At 38.0% G+C, this 19,110-nt stretch overlaps 1 long non-coding RNA gene across 1 annotated transcript in view; it reads right to left on the bottom strand.

Annotated features, from left to right (window-relative positions):
- The window catches only part of LOC141371800 (uncharacterized), a 69,171-nt gene extending 58,331 nt beyond the window's left edge, over positions 1-10,840 (bottom strand). The window contains exons 1-4 of the long non-coding RNA XR_012377034.1: positions 10,715-10,840; positions 10,397-10,548; positions 9,926-10,013; positions 1,957-2,089 (exon numbers count right to left, since the gene is read on the bottom strand). This is a non-coding gene — a long non-coding RNA (uncharacterized lncRNA). The remainder of the gene's footprint in view (positions 1-1,956; positions 2,090-9,925; positions 10,014-10,396; positions 10,549-10,714) is intronic.
- Between the last annotated feature and the right edge of the window lie 8,270 nt (positions 10,841-19,110).

Below are 19,110 nucleotides of genomic sequence, written 5' to 3'. Positions count from 1 at the left end.
CCACCCCTTATTTGCCTCCGGATTTGTAACTACAGTCAGAGCTCAACAGACCCTTGGAGGATATCAGAAACCTGGAAAACATTAGTGGGAATGGAATCTAATGGTTATAGACAAGAGAAGAGACATAATTTGTTAATATGGGTACAGCTATCATAGGTTCTAGATTCAGTGATTAGTTTGAGTGGCTGGGAACAGCCCTATAAAGAGTTTACTTGATTAGTTAATTAAAACCAGGACCCAACAGTGGCCTTCATTAAGTGAAATTGATGCAGTAAGAAGAAATGCAAAGGATTAGAAAGATAAAATTGTTGACATGGATCAATCATATGTGACTGGCTCATCCACCCCTTACCATAGCCCTAAGGAGAGCCCAGAGGACACGCCCTTTATGAAGGCATTGAGAAATATATTAGTGAGGGGAGCACCAGCATCCTTGACAATTTGTCCCTTTTCAGATTAGGAATGAAATATAATATAACACTACTCAGAAGGGCTACCAGGAGTTGCAGAGGCCAACTGACAGCACTTAGCTACCAGGCAGACAAGATTATTGTACTGGACAAAAGGCCAGAGTCCTAATCTAAGTGATTTTATCTACAGAGATCTTTGGCAGTAACTTTCCGATCATAGTGTCTCTGGGACTTAAATGCATTGTCAACCTAATAAAGTCTTGGTTCATTTGTAAAATTAAAAAAATTAAATCTATAGGACAGATATCTGGACTAAATAGCCACAGTAGAAAGTCATCAACTCACCAGTTCTCAGGCCTAAGCTAGTTAACAGGGTCCCTTACAAGAAGGGGAGACTAAGACTTTTGAGGAAGGACCCAATGAGACTACAACAAGAAAATACTATGAAATTTCCTTCTAATTTTTCCCAGAAGGAAAAGTATCAATTCATCAGGATGATCATCTACCCTGAGGAAAGGAAAATAGCCAGACAATTTCAGATTTTTGGACACTGGCTCTGAAATTAACCCGCAAATTTTAGGATTCACCAGTTAGAGTGAGGACTTAGGGATGTCAAATAATAAATGGAGTTTTGGCTTGAATCCATCTCTCACAGGGCCCATGGGGTCTGTAAATCTAGCTTTGTGGGTTTCTTTTCCCCCTCTCCAAAAACATATTTGGCAACCGATCAGACTTCACTTCCTGACCCTTGAAGTGAGAGCGTATTATGATGGGAAGTGCCAAAAGGAAGCCCCTGGAACTGTCCCTTTTATATCAAAATATTAAATTAGTAATAATTCTACAATCTTGGGAGACTTTCAGAGATTAATATCATCACTAAAAGCTTGAAAGATACAGGGGTGGCAATTCCTATCACATTCATATAAACCACCTCTATTTGTCTGGTGCAGAAGAAAGATGAATTTTGGAGAAAAACAGTAGATTATCATAAACTTAATCAGGTTGTGACACCAGTTACAATTACTGCCTCAAATGTGCTATTTTTTTCTGGAGCAAATTAATTCTTCCTCTGGCATCAGATATGCCACTATTGATCTGGCAAATGCTTTCTTCTTTATATCAAACCATAAAGAACACTTGTTGCAAGTAGAAATGCTATATTAAGCCTCCAACAAATCCAGATAAGAGAATAGCAATGCAACCCTTGGGGTTGTAAAGTGAAAACCATGTTCTCTTCCACAGATAATTCTCCTTTTGAGAAATAACTCTTGGAGTAAAACTGGACCCAATAGAAACTGAATGACTAAACATGGTCCATCAACCAACCATATAACCTGAGCTGCCCACCATGTACTGGAAATTGTGAAATTCACAGAGTCACAAACTTGGGCATGGGCAGAAGCACTCCATAATCAAGTGGAAGTAGTATAAACAAGAACATGTTCAAGAAAGCCTTGAAAACAGACGAGCTACATGAGTAGTTGGCTCTGATTTCCATGGCACCTAGTCCTTCTGCTTTGTCATCTCTTCCTTGACCCACACCTACCATCCTTGGGTGAATTCTTGATGATCAGTTGGCTGATAAAGACACAATTTGGGCCTGATTTTGAGATGATTCTGCCTTGTATGCTGGCACCACCCAAAAATGGAGTGGTATTTCAGCCTTATTCAAGGGTGACCTGAAAAATATAATAAAAATGATCTATGATGGTTATAGGATAGTGCTATCAGAAGGATAAGAGATACTCAACATTAGTCTCCCTATAGCCCCAAAGAACATTGTATTTTATGTATCAGATCTTACAATTTCAGTATTATCACCCATTTACCCCTCCCCACTCCATGGCTGCTTACTTTGACTACCATTTATTTCATTAATATTCACTAAATGCTGTCCTGCCTTCAGGACTTTTTTCAAAATGATGCTTCTCTCTGAGTGATCTTTACTACCCTACCCACAATGCCACCATCTAATTGAAGCCTTTCTGGACTTCCCACTAATTATCACTCTCCCTCCTTCTCATAATCTCATATAATTTCTTCTCTTTCTCCCATCTTGTACTTTATACTGATATCCCCTAAACCAGGGGCCCCAAATCCAAATGCATAAGGAGGTAAAGCAGGTGACTTAAATGAATGACAAAGGCCTACTAGTTGCACATCAAATACCTTGGATTATTTTTACTTCTTTAAAGGAATATGCTCCCTTCCATTTTTCTTAAAACATCGTCCTTTGGACCTTTCATTTTCCATTTTTGATATAGGCACAGGTTTAAAAATATTTCTCTAGTGTTTTTTGAAACTCATTGATAAATGGCCACTAAGACTCAACCTCTGTGTCAGGAAGAAGGAGGGACTGGTCGGGACTGTGGCAATTGGAAAACTCATACCCTGTCAAAATGAGGAGGCTGTTGGGTGAGTGTGCCAGGAATGTGGGACTAGTGATGGCAGATCTTATGATTTTTCTGTAGAAACTGGAAAGTCAGATTTTTATGTGAAATCTCAATTTCAAGTTTAGTCTCAAATTTGCTAAAGCACTGTGTCAATCAAAACCAGAAGGAATCTATAGGCAGGAATGGACCTGCAGGCACCAATTTGCCCTTTATGCCCCATAGTTCCATGAGTTCCTTGAGGGCACAGAATGAGTCTTATTCACTTGTGTATACACAGATCCCAGGATTAAATTTTGGTTACCTTTAGTTCAATTTTTAAAATCTAATAAAATTGTATATTGCCTAAATCTACAGGTAGATATCCTTAAAGAAATCTTTTTCTTACTCCTTTTATATACACCCCAGAGCCTTGCACATGGTAGATGCTTAGGCATGCTTTGAGTTACTAAAGGGAAATGCATCAAGTGTTCATTAACAGCTTAATTTGATTTTGCTTATTAATGAGTATCAAGATATCTCCTAAGGTGTAAGGGTAGAGAACATAAGAGATCATTTTGATAAGGAGAATTTGGTCAAGAGATATAATCAATGCTGCCCTCAGCAGGTGTAATGGAGCATCTCAATGATCTCTGTGCAACAGCGGGGAAGTGGGAGAATCCTGAGACTCTGGGGGATTTGGCGACAAAATAAATCCAACTGACTTGACATCTGTGGCCTAACTGACAATGAGGCACAAAGTTCTGTAATAACCAAGCAGTTCTGTGGCTGTCACTCTTGGATGTGACTTCTCAGGAAGGCTGCTCATTTATGGTGGTCACTTTGCCTTAAATGTCCATTCAGAGTAAACCATAATGTATGAAAAAAGTTTTCAACAAAAGGAAAAATGGGCCTTTTGAATTTTGCAAGTTGAAAAAAATTGCTCAGACTTATGTTTTCAAAGATTAGTAACTCAAAAATAGTTGTTTTTAAAAAATGTTAACAAGCAGTGCATTCATAAGGGAAACCAAATAAATAATAACTGCATATTAATTCATGTATACTACTGCTATGTAATGTAACTTTAAAAAATGAAGACAAGAATTATTTTATATAAGCTAAAAAATGACTAATTTACTGCATAAATATTGAGTTGCATTCAATTAACTAAAATAAAATCAGTTGTAAATATTTCCTGTTAAATTATCATGGCATACATCAATGTATTGGCCTTGTCTAAAATATAATGAAAACAGTTTTGGCAAGTGTTTCCCATATGTTAAATAATGCATTTTAAATTTACAATAATGACAATATTTTATTATGCACATGCAAAACTCATATGAATTTGAACAGCATTTAGAATATGGAAAATTGAACAAGCAAAATTTTATTTCTAAAATGCCTTTAGATAGACTTTAGATCCAATTTGAGATAACCAGCCCCCTACACTTCCCAACACACTGTCCTAATTTTATAGTTGATAAAGAAAAATATCCAATTGTATACAGCACTAGGTAATAGTTCCTAGTATATGAACTTAGATAAAAAAATATTTAACTTCCATAATCATTTTACAAAATATGTAAATCAAACCATCATGCTGTATGCCTTAAACTTACACGGTAATATATGTCAATTACTTCTCAACACCACTGGAAAAAAAAATTAAATATAACATCCTACAATAGCAATGCTATCTTCCTAATAAGATCACATATTTTATAAAAATTCATTCAATAATAATTATTGAGTGCCAAATATGTGTTGGACACTGTAGGCATTGGGAATATATCAGTGAACAAACAAAAGAAGTCAGCCCACATGGAACTTAAATTCTAAATCATTGTAACACTCATATCCCCCTTTTGCATTTTTTGCATGTAATGTATTCTGAAATAATAATAATATCTTACAATACAAAATATAATGTTTAACTTTTCAAAGTACTTTCACATACATTCTCAGTTAATTTTTACACTTCCTTGGCCTTAAAGTAAGCTTGCCAGTTGCTACTATTTTGGTGTTAATGATGAGAAAACTAGAGATGATAGATTTCCACAGGCACTGTCCTAGGACCAGTCTCATTTCTCTCCGTATACAGTTGTGGGAGCACGAGAATGAGGCAGGGTCAGAGGCTGAATAGAATAAAGGAAGCTGTGTTGAGCACCGGGTGTTGTATGGAAGTGTGAACACTATATTGTACACCTAAAACTAATATTACACTCTATGTTAACTAACTGGAATTTAAATAAAAACCTTAAAAAAAACCCTTGCCATGAAGAAAGCAAGCTAATTGGAGAAACATTAAGAGTATCAGGAGCAGCTGAGATTGATAACTGTGGCAGTCACTAGCTAGTCATAAATACTCGTATTTGCTTTTTCTCCCTCCTGGCACATGGTAAGATTGCACTTCTCCAGACCCTTAAACTCAGGTATGACCACCTGAATTCCTTTGGTCAATATAAGATGAACGGAAGCCTTTCAAAGCCAGTGCCCTTATCACCATGTCCCCTTGCCTCTGTTACAATGACCATGGAAGCATCAGCTCAGATGGACCCTCCATTCCCTTGAGTCCCTGAATGACCAATGTGAGCAGAACTCCAACTGCCAACTCATTCTGGACTTAGAGCATAGGCAAGAAATAAACTGTGTCTAGCCCTTGATGTTTGAGATTTGTTGTTGATGTTTTGCTTTCCTTCATCTTGTTTCATTTTGTTTGTTACCACAGCATAACCTAGTCTATCCTGATTGATTGAAAGCATGGGTTTATGCTGATATCAGTTTGTCTGGTTGTATCATTTTTTTTCTACAGCTGTGTTGAACAGCTCAAGAATAGACACAGACAGATAGTAAATTCATCTGGGATGGGGATTTTGTCAGGTGGTTGCAACAAAGTACTTAGGATTTTCTCAAGAGAGTGTTTGAAACTGTGGACCATGAAATTTAAAAGTTGATTGGGAGAAAGGTCAAGCAGGAAAAGGCCTGTGAGTAAAGAGAAAGTAGATGGGTCAAGAGACTGGCTGTTTTGATAAAGTAAATGACCAATTATAGAGAAAGTAAATATAGTGAATCTTAAAAAACAAGGAGTTGTGATTGAAGCATAGGATGGTTTAATTAGAAATTTCTGAAGTGGCAAAATTTCAGGTCGTGACAAGGTATAGATGTGAAAATGGAACTGAGTGACTCAGCTGGAGAGGAGATGTTCATGCAAACACAAGTCCTGGACCTGAGAAGCTGTGTACTGGACAAGGCAGCCACATATACATTTGAATTCTGCAGAATGGTGACAGGAATTGGGGTAGAGGGGGAGACCCGTGAACTATTTGCCAAAATCACCCATTAATGAGTAATGGGAAGCCATAGACAGAGATTGTGTCTAGTTGTCAGGAGCTTCATAGAGACAAGAGTTTTTATTTAGATGCGACTAGACGCAGACTCTCCTTCCCAATCCTGAGCTACACAGGTGTGGGAGAGAAAAAGCAGCTTCCACTCAAGAGGTTGCAGTACAAGTGGTAATATAAGGTGATTTGGTGATTATAAGCCAAATGTCAGTGGAGGTAAAAATACTGAGGAAAGGTTGCCTGAAGAAGTTGAGGATGGAGGGAGGTGGGTGGGTTCCAGGCCATGGAAAAGGAGCTGTAAGGGGCGCAAGGAAAGAGTTCGGAGGAGGAGAATGGGAGATTGGATTTATAGAATAAGGATTAGGTGGTGAAGCATGACCAGAAAGGTGTCCCTGGATAGTGACCAAGGAAAAGAGGTATTTGAGGCTGGAAGGAATTAAGTGGCTGTGATAGTGTGATTTATAATAAGAAATTTGTGTATTTGGTTTTCATCCTCATTTCTGGCGGGGCTCCTAAAACCCTTGGAATTTCCTAAGTGATAAGAATGATAAAGATCTTTTGTTATGTTAATGAGGCTACTTTTTAAAAGCACCTAAAGATGGGGGCTAGTTGCCAGGAGAATCAACCACCTGATTAGAGGGCTGGAACTTTCAGTCCTGTCTCAAACTCTAGAAGGGGGAAGGTCTGGAAGGGAGAGCATCTGGAGGTTGAATCAGTTGCCAATGCCTGATGATTTAATCAGCCACACCTATGTAATGAAGCCTCCATAAAAACCCAAATGGACTGAGTTTGAGAGCTTCCTGGTTGTTGAACATGTGGAGGAACTAGGAGTTATGTGTACCCCCTCCCACATTCCTTGCCCTTTGCATCTCTTCCATCTGGATGTTCGTCTGTATCCTTTGTCATATCCTTTAATAAACTAGTACATATGTTTCCCTCAGTTCTGTAAGCTGCTTTAGCTCATTGATTGAACCTGAGAAGGAGTTCTGGGGAGCTTCTGATTTATAGTCAGAAGAGTACAAATAATAACCTTGGGCTTAGGACTGGTGTCTGAAGGTAGGGCATAGGGAGTCTTGTAGGACTGAACCTTTAACCTGTGGAATCTGATGCTATCTCTGAATTAATGTCAGAATTGAGTTGAATTCTCAGACAACCTGCTGGTGTCTAAAAATTGCTTGATGTTGTGTGGGAAGGCTCCCCCCTCCCCACTCATGTTGGAACTGGGTTCAGGAACCCAAAAATAGTGGCTCTCAGGACAGTGGAGGGGTTGGAGCCAGCTAGCAGTTGTTCTCAATGTCTTTCGTGCTCAGTTGTGGGCTGGCAGACAGGATTAATAGCTGTGCTTTGGAAATACACGTTCCTTTTTTGTGGGCATGGACCTCATGCAGACTTGAAGCCTGTATCTGTTGAGAGATGCTCCCAGGAAACTGATCTTTGCTATATCCAATCTCATGGAAAATACTTAGAAAAGTGTTAAGATTGTTTTGCACTGGTTTCTAGAAGCCAGAGACTCCAGAATAATCAGGTAGGAGATAATTCACCCAAATCCTTCTCATTTATTAGATGAGAAAACTAAAGCCCTAAGAATTGCCCATCATTGTGTCTGTAGTTTGTCACAGATTGGAGTCTATAACTCAGGTCTCCTGACCCTTGTGCTTCCTTTAAATGTTCAACCTCCTAAGAAGAGCAATGGCAGGTCATTGTCACATAGCTAATGCTTACTGAGAATCTGTCAATTGCCAAACCCTGTACATTACATCTCATTCTCCTAACAATCTCATCTCCATGTGATGTAGATACTATCATTATCCCCATTCTCTGGATATGGAAAGTAAGGATCAGAGAAGTTAAGTGACCATGGTCACAAAGCCACTGTCGCAGATATGGGATTTGAACTTGGATCCTTCCACTCCAGAGGCCTCGCTCTTAGCCAGTATAACATGCTTTATCATTCCCTACCACACGTGCTATTTCTTACCCATCTCCCTTTTCTTATTTAACAGAATCAGATAGAAAAATAGTGTTTCCTCCCCCCTCCTAAATACATACAGTCTCATATACCGGTACCTGCTCTGCTCAGATATCTAGCTATGGTGAATGTGCAAAGACCTGTTAAAAGACTGGCTCTTTCTAACCATCCTTGGCTATTAGTTTCTGGAGCTACCCCCCTCTGGAATGAATCAAGAAAGAGAAGGATAAAAATACAAGTGTAAGACACTGGATTTCTAAACTTTATTTTGATTTCTAAAATTACCAGTATTATCTGAGAATGACACCTTGCCTCCTCTTTCATTGTAAGAAAGATAACAGAGTGGCTATAGAGCTGTTTGCATCTGTGGAACTCTTAGGTAGTCATCCCAATTTTCTGTAGTGTAGAGAAAACTGTACCAAAGTCAGCTTCGGAATCAAACTTGAAGATGGTGGCACAACCAGGCATACATAGAACATGCTTGCTGTTTCCTAAAGGCTCTTCAGAGATGGAGAACCTTTGATGAGCAGGAGAGAAAGCCTCTGCTTGCAGATTTGGCCTGCTTCTTGACACAGGGTGGCATTTATTCAGCAAACATTTCATGAATTCCTCCTGTATGCCAGGTATGTGCTAAGTGCCTTCCAGGAATATCAGAATCATCTGGGAGACCAACTGAGTGAACAGAAACTTGGAATACTATGTGGTAATTTCTACATGGGAGCACCTGTAGAGTGCTAGGGAAACCCAGAGGAGGGGCTTGAGCATCCCCAGACGGCTTCTTCCAAGAGATGTCATGGAACCACAATGATACTGAAGCAACCATTTTCCTTCAGAAAAGCAGACTAGCAATACTATCGGGGGATTTATTAGTTTTTATTCTTTGGGAATAGAGAGGGTTACATTTTGAACAAGAATAGATGTTTGCATGCAGACCAGGGCACCTATAAAGCACACTAGAGGAAAATTGGTAAGGCAGGCTTCTAAATCCATTCCCCCAGCCTCGTCACAATTAATGAAATTACCCTCTTTTGTTCCCCTGCCACTCTGAAGCAGTGCAGGGTTTCCTCTGAATTGTTTTAATGATGTGCTGTTTTGTTCCTGTGAGTACTCCATACTTTAGGTGCCAATTCACCTTTTTCTCCCATAAAGAAGAGTCAGGAAAAAGAATAAGGGATGCTGAACAATTGAAAATCTAGCATACTGAAAAGGTCATGGTACCTTAGCACACTATTTTTATTTCTAAATGTTTTAGGCAGTGTAAGTCCTTTTCGACACTCCATTCTACTGACAAATACTAAACAGGGGGTGGGAAAGGGCACAGATGATTTCATCTGCTTGTAAAACATGATGATAAGAGTAGGGAATGGTGCCCAGTTAATCCATGCTTTCTGTAGCATCTCATTTGGAGGCTTGTTTTGGATATGTCTTCCTGTGAGGGAGGTAACAATTTTGACCTAGTGGTGTTTACCATAGTGATGTTGACAGAAACTAGGCATCCTTCTAAGCTAATATTTTAACCTTCTCTTGTTATTATTTGTTCTACTATTTCTCATCCATCATGTATTTAGTGACTGATTTACTTCCAGGAAACTTTCAACTAAACATTTAACCAGAGTTCTCACTTTACAAAATGCTTGTGGCAGATCCTGTTATCTTATCCAACTCCTTCTCTCCCTGGCTCTCTGCTACTATAGAGGCTGAAAAACCAAATGCTTTTCTAGCCTCCTTTGCAGATAGACAGCCCTGTCACCCAGGTCTGGAGTCTGTAAGATAAAAGTGAAAGTCCGCTGAGAGAGTTCTGAGAGGAAGGGAATGGACAAAGTTCATACATACTTCTTTCAGCCTGGAACTTCGTAGTGACATCTAGAGATCCAGCTGCCATGTTGTGACCATGAAGCAATTAGTTGACTTGCTAAGGAAGCTAGAACAGAAAGATAAAAGGATCCTGAGACATTGATGTCATGGAGCTGCCTACCTACCTGCAGATATCTTGTAATGAGAAAAAGAAACGAACTCCTCTTTGTTTAAAGTGTTGGAATTTTGATTTTTCTGTTACTTGTAACTGAAAGTACAGAATTCCTAAGTGATGAAGTGCTTTTATAAATAATATCTCATTTGAGCTTCATGGCAAACCTGTCATAGATTTTCATTATTCCTATTTTACTGATGGAGAAAGGGAAATTGAGTGTCAGTTAAGAACACACACCTAGACAAAAGTGGATGTGGACTTGAGTCCTGGAAATCCCAAACCATGCTTTTTCCACTATTCTCATGTCACTACCTGGAATAAGATTTTGAACTTACCTGGGAAAGAAAGACAATCCATTACAGAGTTATTTGACGCATCTACTGAGTGACTTCAGGTTCTTCTCTCCCGCTTCATTTACGGAGGTATTAGTCCGTGCATCCTGCTCCTGCTTTCTGTATTCGAGTGTCATATTTACATAATATTTTTCCTGCAAAGTTAGAGAACTTGGGGTTAAATTAGAGCTAGGAACATAAAAAATGTCTCCGAATGCAGGAAACACCAGTGAACCTTTCTCATAACCAGAAAGATGGACAGGGTTATTAATATATCTTTTGGAACTGAAGGTAGGGTTTTTTTTTTTCTTTTTAACTTACAGGTGAACAGTCTCAAAGTGAGCAATCAATCTTTCTTTAGTGCACACGGTTTGTGGCCCATCCATGATCGCTTTCCATTTTCTTTGCTGACAGATCATGGTGTTTGAGTGTCCATCCTTCTTCCAACTGACTAAAGGGAGAGGTCCTTTCCCCAGTTATAGGGCTTCTGTCAGCCAATCATAGCAGCTCCTTTCCTCTTGCCAGTGATTGGCCTAGAGTAAACATGTGACCTAGTAATAAACCATGAGAAAAGGTCTTCTAGAAAAGATGGTTTTCTCTTCCTCTGGACATTATAAGATTAGCTATAACTCCTATCTTATGACAAGACAAAGCCAATTCACTATGCATGGCAGAGTGACAAAAGAGAAAGAACCTGGATCTTTAGTAATAGTGTTGAGCCACTTCATTTGGACTTTTTGTCCTGCCAGATCATTTTTTTTAAATTTTTTAAGCAAAATTGAGTCAGCTGAAGATATAGTGATTGATTGTATAGATTCCTGATCTCGGTGGAGATTTGGCCCCATGTAGAAGCACAGCAGGATAGTTGCTATCTGGGACCACCCAGTCCCAGATGATATGGGAAGACTTTTTCCAGGCAAGTCCTGAAAATTTCTCTGTATACTGATTCTTCCAGGTGGCCTGAACATTCATTACGCTCTACACAATAATCATGGTATGACCCCAGGCTGGAGACATTTAGCAAAGACTAATGAACAACCAAATCTAATTAATGTGAACTGGGATTTCTTAAAGTAGAATTGTTAATGCTGTTAACTGAACTGAGTATGTTATAGAAAATGCTTTATGTTGTGAACCAACATCTAAACATTTATCTTTTTCAGAATGAACAGTTTTTTGGAATTTTGCTCCCTGGAAAACAGTATGCTGTAGAATTTAAGAGTCTGGTTTCTGAGTGTAAGCTGCCAGAATTCAAATCCCGTATCTGTCATTAACTGGATGTGTGACATTGAGCAAGTTACAGTACTTCTCTCTACCTCAGTTTTCTCATTCTGTAAAATAGGAACAATAATAGCGCTGACATCCTAGGATTTTTGTGATAGGCTATCATTTTACATCTTGCAGTAGGCTCTAAGCAATGGTTAGCCACTTTCGTTATTTGCTGTCTATATTGCAAACATCCTTTCTCCCTTATCCTTTTGCTTGAATTTGGGGGGGGGTTCCATGATTATCTGGAAATTTTTGTATATGGTAAGATTGCCTTGTATTTATCTGTATTCATGACTGGAGAAAATAATATCTTGAAAACTAATTGTGTTATTTTCTTTTTTTATAATTAACAGTTACTACTAATAACATTACTATACTAATCATGCTTTCAATCATAGAATCCTTACCACTCATAAGCTGGTGAGTAAATCCTGGATTATCTTAATTTTTAAGGTTAAACGGTATTGACTTCAGTAAATGACTCCAAGAAATTCCCTCTCTTTAGCTCATATTTCTCAGTGACTGACTATTCTTGTGGTAACGACCATCCACCTATACACTGTAATTTAAAAATTTCCCTTCAAAGTGCAGCCAAGACCCTCACAAATGCTTTCTCAATGGGACGTCTTTCCTCAACAGTCTAACATTCTATTCTTCTTTGCGTATAATTTGATTTTACTCTTTTCAGAGAATTATCTCTAAATATCCAGCAAGAAAAGATTCTGGAAGGAACATTATGATACCTGGGTTTTCTTTTTTAGCATTGGAACTGCAGAATTCTACAGCAAAATAAATATTCTTAATTATTACAGCCACCTTATCTGTAGAAAACAGTACTCATGTTTTCAGATAAGGCCACTGGATATATTGGTATTTAAGTTATAATTATGATGTGAAGATTAATGTCTAACTTTCTTGCTTAGATTTTTTCCTTTGTACAGCTTCACTTTATTTTTTAATAGATTCTCAACCACAAATAAGCTTGTAATTACTAAAATCCTTTTCCTGCATAAAAATCCTTTATTCTTTCAAAATTTTACTTTTTATTCTGGCAGGAACACAATAATGACAAGAACATAGACTATTTTCTATAATTTCTATAATTAATAAAAATGTAAATAGTGGCAAATTCATAATCACCTCTTAATCATGAGAGTACAGAAGGATGGCATAGACAAATACTACTTAAATAAAATGCAAATATTTTATTAAATCACTAGCTTCTACAAGAAACATCTTTTTCTAAATGTTAAAAGAAAAAATAAAAGCTGTGCTCTGTTGTATTTAAATGTCATAAAGAAAAATCTGGGGCTGATTGAAGAATGATTCCAAAAGAAATTCAAATTAGGAAGATACCGGCTGGTTACAAAAGGTAGAAATTTCACTCATAATAAAAGGCAAGCCTGAGAAGGTGGAATAACATTAAAATCATGCAAAGACACATAAACAGTTCATGACAGGGGAAACAGAGTCATGAATGTTGCTAATAATTTCATTTATTGAAGGGAGAGAGGAAAAAATGGCCGCATGCTTCCCTATGAAAGACAAGGAAAAGGCTCAGAGAGTCTTAAAGACTCAGTAGGTAACAAATAACATGAGATTATTATCTCTGAGAGATTTAGAACATTAATTAAAGCCATCATCCTGGCAGCAAGAAAAACTGGCTACAGGCACAGCTTTAACCACAGAATTCTGGAAGGAGGGCAGCTCCAAAGCAGTTGATACTGGAGGAAGAAGAAGAAGAAGATGATAATGATGGTGATGATGATGACGATGATGATGATGATAAAGAAGAAGGGGGAGAAAGAAGGAGAGGAAAAGAATAGTTATCTTATAGGGTGCCTATTATGTAGCAGGTACTGTGCTCAGTGCTTAGCTGTCATCTCATTTACTTCTCTGGATGATCTATTGTTACTAATGTTAGAAAATTAAGGAGCAAAGAGGAGGTGAGATTTGTACAAGGTTGCTATTGGACTGTGACCTGTGGTTTGGTAATTCCTCTAACCTCTCTCCCTTGGGACACCCCTTCAGTTTCAAAGCTTCTCCATCCCTTCTTTCCATCTCACTTACAAATCTCTTTCCTATGTATCCCCTTCCCTGCCCAACCACAGTCAATAAGGGCTCATTTAGAGCATACAGCTGACCTCTCCAGATGTAGAAGCTTGTCTCAGCCTGCAATAAGCAGACAGATCCTGACTCCTGTTGAAGCAATATTCATGCAAAATAATTGCATCTACCGAAGAGAACAGATATTATTCAGGGGCTAGTCACCCCATCTGTGGATTGAGAGTTGACGATAAAACCTTGTCAACAATATTACTTTGAATTCACAGAGAACCTTTCATCTGAAAGGGCTTTGTAGTTAAGAGATGAGTGATTGCCCAGATTTATATCAAATTCTGTGTTGGAATTGAGGAATTACAATTATGGATTTCCATATCATATTTTATGTGCAGTGTGTTTACAATAATTCTCATTTCCAGCCTCTACCTTTTTAACTATAAGATAAAGTTTAAAGCGCTACAGTCACTCTTTTAGTTGACAATTTGGCAACATAGTTTTGCACATTTTAAGTTTCTACAAATTAATAAAAATAATAACAACGAATGATTATGTAGCACTTTCAATTTATAGTTCTCTTTCCCAGGCAGATAGGAATATTATTTCATTTTTTCAAATGAGAAAACTAAGGTGGAAGAGTTCAGTGATGTACCGGGGTTCACCCAGCTAGTAAGAGTTAAGCCTGGTCCTTCCAGTTGTGCATCATAAGATTTTTCTCCTGCCCTGCACTGCCCTCAGTTCCAAGTGCATGATATATACCTGAGATTATGAGTTAGCTCCTCAAGTCAGAGATGTTGCCTGGAAATAGATAGGTGTTCAATCTGTTTGTTTAATGACTAAATAAATGAATAGGAAAGTTTTACAATTTTTACCAAAATTGTTTTCATTTAGCTTATTTCCATATTTCATATCAAAAGCACCTTCCTGTCATAAGTGGAGGCCTACCTGTATAGGCAGAAAATGAGGTCCAGAGAGGTTAATTAAGTGCCGAGAGCCATATAAGTGATTTACTAGCAGAACAAGTAACACTGAGCTCCAATTCTATCTCGTCTGAGTCAATCTTTGCCTTCTCAGTGTAAAATGTCAGTCTCCTTCCAGCCTGCCCTGGTTTTCAGTGCATGCACTTCCTTGGTCATAAATGTTTTCTTTCTAGTATGCCTAGCCAAAACACATTTAATGGAAGAGCATCACACAAACTCTATAAAAAAGATAGTTATTTGTTGTTGAATGTTTCCCATTTGGATATCAACATCTCAATCTAACTGTATGTCATTGATAAGGATTGTTAATGATCGAGTTGCAGGAAAACAGCTCCATTTTAAATATTGCCCACATTCAAAATAAAATTGACTTAGGGAAAAAGAATCAGACAGAATTTTAGAATAAAGCTCAACAATTTCATGTGATTGCATATAGATAGTGGCAACATACCTTTAAGTATAAGACATTATTTGGCTTTGTCTAAAAAATAGGGGAAAAAGGATAATAAGTATTCCTAGTTAAAAAAAAAATCCACTCTGAAACATAAAGATTCACATGTTAATAACAATAGAAAAAAATGTCTTTTCATAAATAGGTAATAAAATCTTAATGATCCAAATTAATTTCTAAAAAAAAGAAGTTGGAAATTTATCCTAAAATTTTATTAAAAATAACATTTTACTTAAGTAATGATGAAGTATAATAAATTTAATGTTCCTTTTTTTCCTTTTATTAGTGAATTAGAATTTACGCATAAAATAAAAATGGCATGTCTCCCTCCTATGGCTTATTGATTGCTTTTGTGCCACTTTGATTTTTATTTAACTGAAACTTCTGTTACAAATGGTATCCTATAATAAATGGAACTTTACTTTTTTATCGAAGGAAGGCGATTTCGTTTTCTACCTCGGAGAGAATCCAATGCAAAACAGAGCCAGCATAATTACATACATACTTTTATAACTTCAATATCATAATATTTTGATTTTGCTTTACATCACACACTTTCCCAGCTGGTGGGCAGCTTCTGTTTTAGCTTTGTGGATTATATTAGTAATGGGGGAAAGAGATACCATACACATTGTGAAACTAATGAGACCAACAGTCTGGTGCCATTTGAGGATACAATGATAGGTCTGTTTGATAGTCTTTGATGTGCTTTGTGATGCCTTCTACTCCAGGTGCACTGACACTTACATTTACAGCATGGGGACGCTGAGGCAGTGGACTATAGAGCAAGGTAGCCAGGAAAGGGGACAGACTTAGAAAGCACTAATGAGGAACATGGATATCAGCACAGGAGTGAAACCAGATGGCATGAACTGGGGTCCGCACCATCAGGACAGCTCAGGGGAGCAGATGACAATGAAGAAGTAAGGCAGCAGGAACATACCTGGAGAGCCAGGTTCCTTGTTTTCAGGGTCCAAGGAGGTTTACGAGGCAATTTCCTACTTCACCTTTAGGAGTCCACTGATCTCATGGGAGTTAATTCTTTAAAACAGTGCTTCTAAAACTTAATGTGCGTATAGAATCCCCTGGGGATTTTTGAAAATGCAGATTCTGGCTCCAGAGGTCTGAGATGAGGCCTACCAGCCTCCATTTCTAACAGGCTCCTAGATGATGCTGCTGGTCCAGGGGCCATATATTATACAGCGAAGTGTTAGGCTAGCCCAGAAATAAGCAAAGCAGACAAATGGAAGCTGGCTACAGCAAGGAGCATAGAGTTGGGGAGCAAGTGTAATTTCTAATGACAACAACCTGTAAATTTAATGTGTCTCAGATGAAAAAAACAAATTTTGTTTATGGCTGCCTCTTATGGGTTGAATTGTCCCCCCAAAAGGATATCATTGACGTCCTAACCTCTAGTACCTCAAAATGTAATATTTGGAAATAGGGTCTCTACAGAGGTAATCAAGTTAAAATTAGGTCATTAAGATGAGACGTAATTCAAAATATGACTAGTGTCCTTATAAACAAGGGAAAATTTGGACACAAAGACAGATACCCACAGAAAGAAGAAGATGTGAAGATGCACTGGAAAAGATGGCCATGTGAAAGGAGTGATGCATCTATAAGCCAAGAAACACCAAGGATTGCCTGCAAACAGCAGAAGCCAGAAAAGGCAAGGCAAAATTCTTCCGTAGAGCTGTCAGAGAGCATGGCCCTGCCCGTACCTTGATTTCAGACTTTCTGCCTCTAAAACTGAGACAATACATTTCTGTTACTCTAAGCTGCCAGTTTTTGGTATTTTGTTATGGCATCCCTAGGAAACTAATATACTGCTGAATAATAAGAATAGTGACTTGCCACATTTTTAAACAGATACTCGGCAAAGAAGAAAACTAGACCTAGAACAATATAGTTCATTGCCCAAGATATATAACTACTTAACAGAAAGAAGACGTGGAAACCAGGTCCCCTAGTTGTCATGCAGTGCCTTTCCACTTCAGTAGGCTGCTTGCCAAGAGCACACAAAAATGGACTATCAATAAAGCAACATTTCCCAAACCTGCGTTCTCCACTTTTTTCAAGGTTTTCTTAGCAGGTGCTTCAAGGGATTCATGGTTAACTAAGTTTTAAAACACTTTAAATCCATGTACATGTTAACTTAATTAAAGGTCTAGGTAAAACCTGTGAAGAAAAAAAAAAAAAAGAAAACCTCCAAAACATGTTAAATGTGCTGAAGCAGCAGTTTCCTAATTTTTACAGCATCGAGTATTTTTTCCATCATCCTATGGAAACCACTTTAGGAAATGCTGTATGAAAGGATAAAATTCATTGCAACTGAAAACCTGCATACCAACAAAGCAGCTACTTTAAAATTTAATTGCATTTTACTGTTAAGTTATTCAGAAGACTACTTGAGTTGTTTGTTGTCGTTTCTTTAAGGCAGAAAAGATGAAGCCCTCTGGGATGAATGTAAAGAGTGAATTTAGGTCTATCCCAGAAGTGAAGTAAGAGATCAGTCAGTGACATGGGGCAAAATGGAATTGAACAAAACTGATGGGGTTTGAGAAGAAATGAGAACAGAGAAATCAAATATTTAAGGCCTATCTGTATGGCTACTGTATTTCTTCAGAAAAATCCCAGTGAGCATAAAGAAAGATTTTTGACATTTACTGTGCTTTTGACTCACTGGTGAAGAAAAACCACTGCACAAGTATGCAATGGATAACATGTTTTTAGTGTTGTATTCCACATCTGGTACACCTCCCAGGGCGACCATGAACATTTGGGCAGGTACAGTGATAGCACACCATTCACATTGTGGGTGTTACAGATTTGTGTACTGATTAGAACAATTCTAGCAGTAAAATTTCAACAAAATCAGCATGTTACAACATTTGCTAACAGGTGGAAGTAAAGTATCTTGAGCAGGGGTGCCATTTTCCAAGGCACTAAGGAGTTACGTGAGCTAGCAGCAGCCCTCGGAACCCCTTCTCACCAGCCATAAAGTTCAGAACCCCATTTCAACCAGGAAAATTTCCTAATATCACCATCTGACATTAGGATGACAGAAGAATTCCTTAAGAAAAATAATGTTGCTTTATCTAGCGTATTTTTGCTTTGTGCGGAGATATGGGCCATGTGCCCCCATCCCTTATCCTGAGGAACCAAGAATTTAACTGGACATGCATGAAGAATAAGTTTCCCATAAGGGACATTCGTGAATTCTTCAAAAATGTTTATTCTAGGTCTATTAATAAAAAATTGCCGTGCTAGGAAATAGAAGCAGTTGATACACGGGCTTGAATTTTAAATGCCAGTTTCACATATAAGGAAACTACATTTTGAATCATCTTTAAAGGAAAGAATTTTAAGGAGATAAACCCTATTACACATTCAAAAGAGAAACTCTAAAATTAAGTGAGTACGTTCCAGACATTATTTTAGTTGTTGGAGACAGCAGGAACAAAATAGGCGAGCTCCACCTCCAGGGAGTTTACGATCTAGTGGGGAAGACAGACTACACAAGTTGTTGCACAAATAATGATATAGCTACAATTGTAAAAATCTTAAGAAGTAAAATTACCAAGTGCTATAAGAGCTTATGATAGAGGGGCTCAATCAAGACTAGGGAAGCCCTTCCTGAAGAAGGCACCTTTAAGGTGAGATGTAAAGACTGAGTAGAAGTTAGAGAGGAAGGGCATGGGGAATGAGTAGTTGCAGGTAGTAGAGACGTGTAGATGTAAAGCTTGGGGTGTTTGAGAAACAGAAACGTGTGGCCACAGAATTATACGAAAAGAAGGATTGACTAGAGAGGAGCAGGTGAGTGAGATAAAGCAGGTCCTTCTAAATTAGGCTAAACACATTCAATTCTTTCAGGAGAGCCGAAGGAAGCATTTGAAGCTTTTTAAGCAGTGGAGAAATACCAGATTTTTAAAAGCCTGCTTTGGCTGCTTTGT

Source organism: Callorhinus ursinus, unplaced genomic scaffold, assembly GCF_003265705.2.
Source record: "Callorhinus ursinus isolate GAN/ISIS: 27379988/994484 unplaced genomic scaffold, GSC_fseal_2.0 scaffold3, whole genome shotgun sequence".
In the NCBI taxonomy this organism is placed as follows: Eukaryota; Metazoa; Chordata; class Mammalia; order Carnivora; family Otariidae; genus Callorhinus; species Callorhinus ursinus.
The sequence above is the reverse complement of the archived record's forward strand: the minus strand, read 5'-3'. Positions and strand labels throughout refer to the sequence as shown.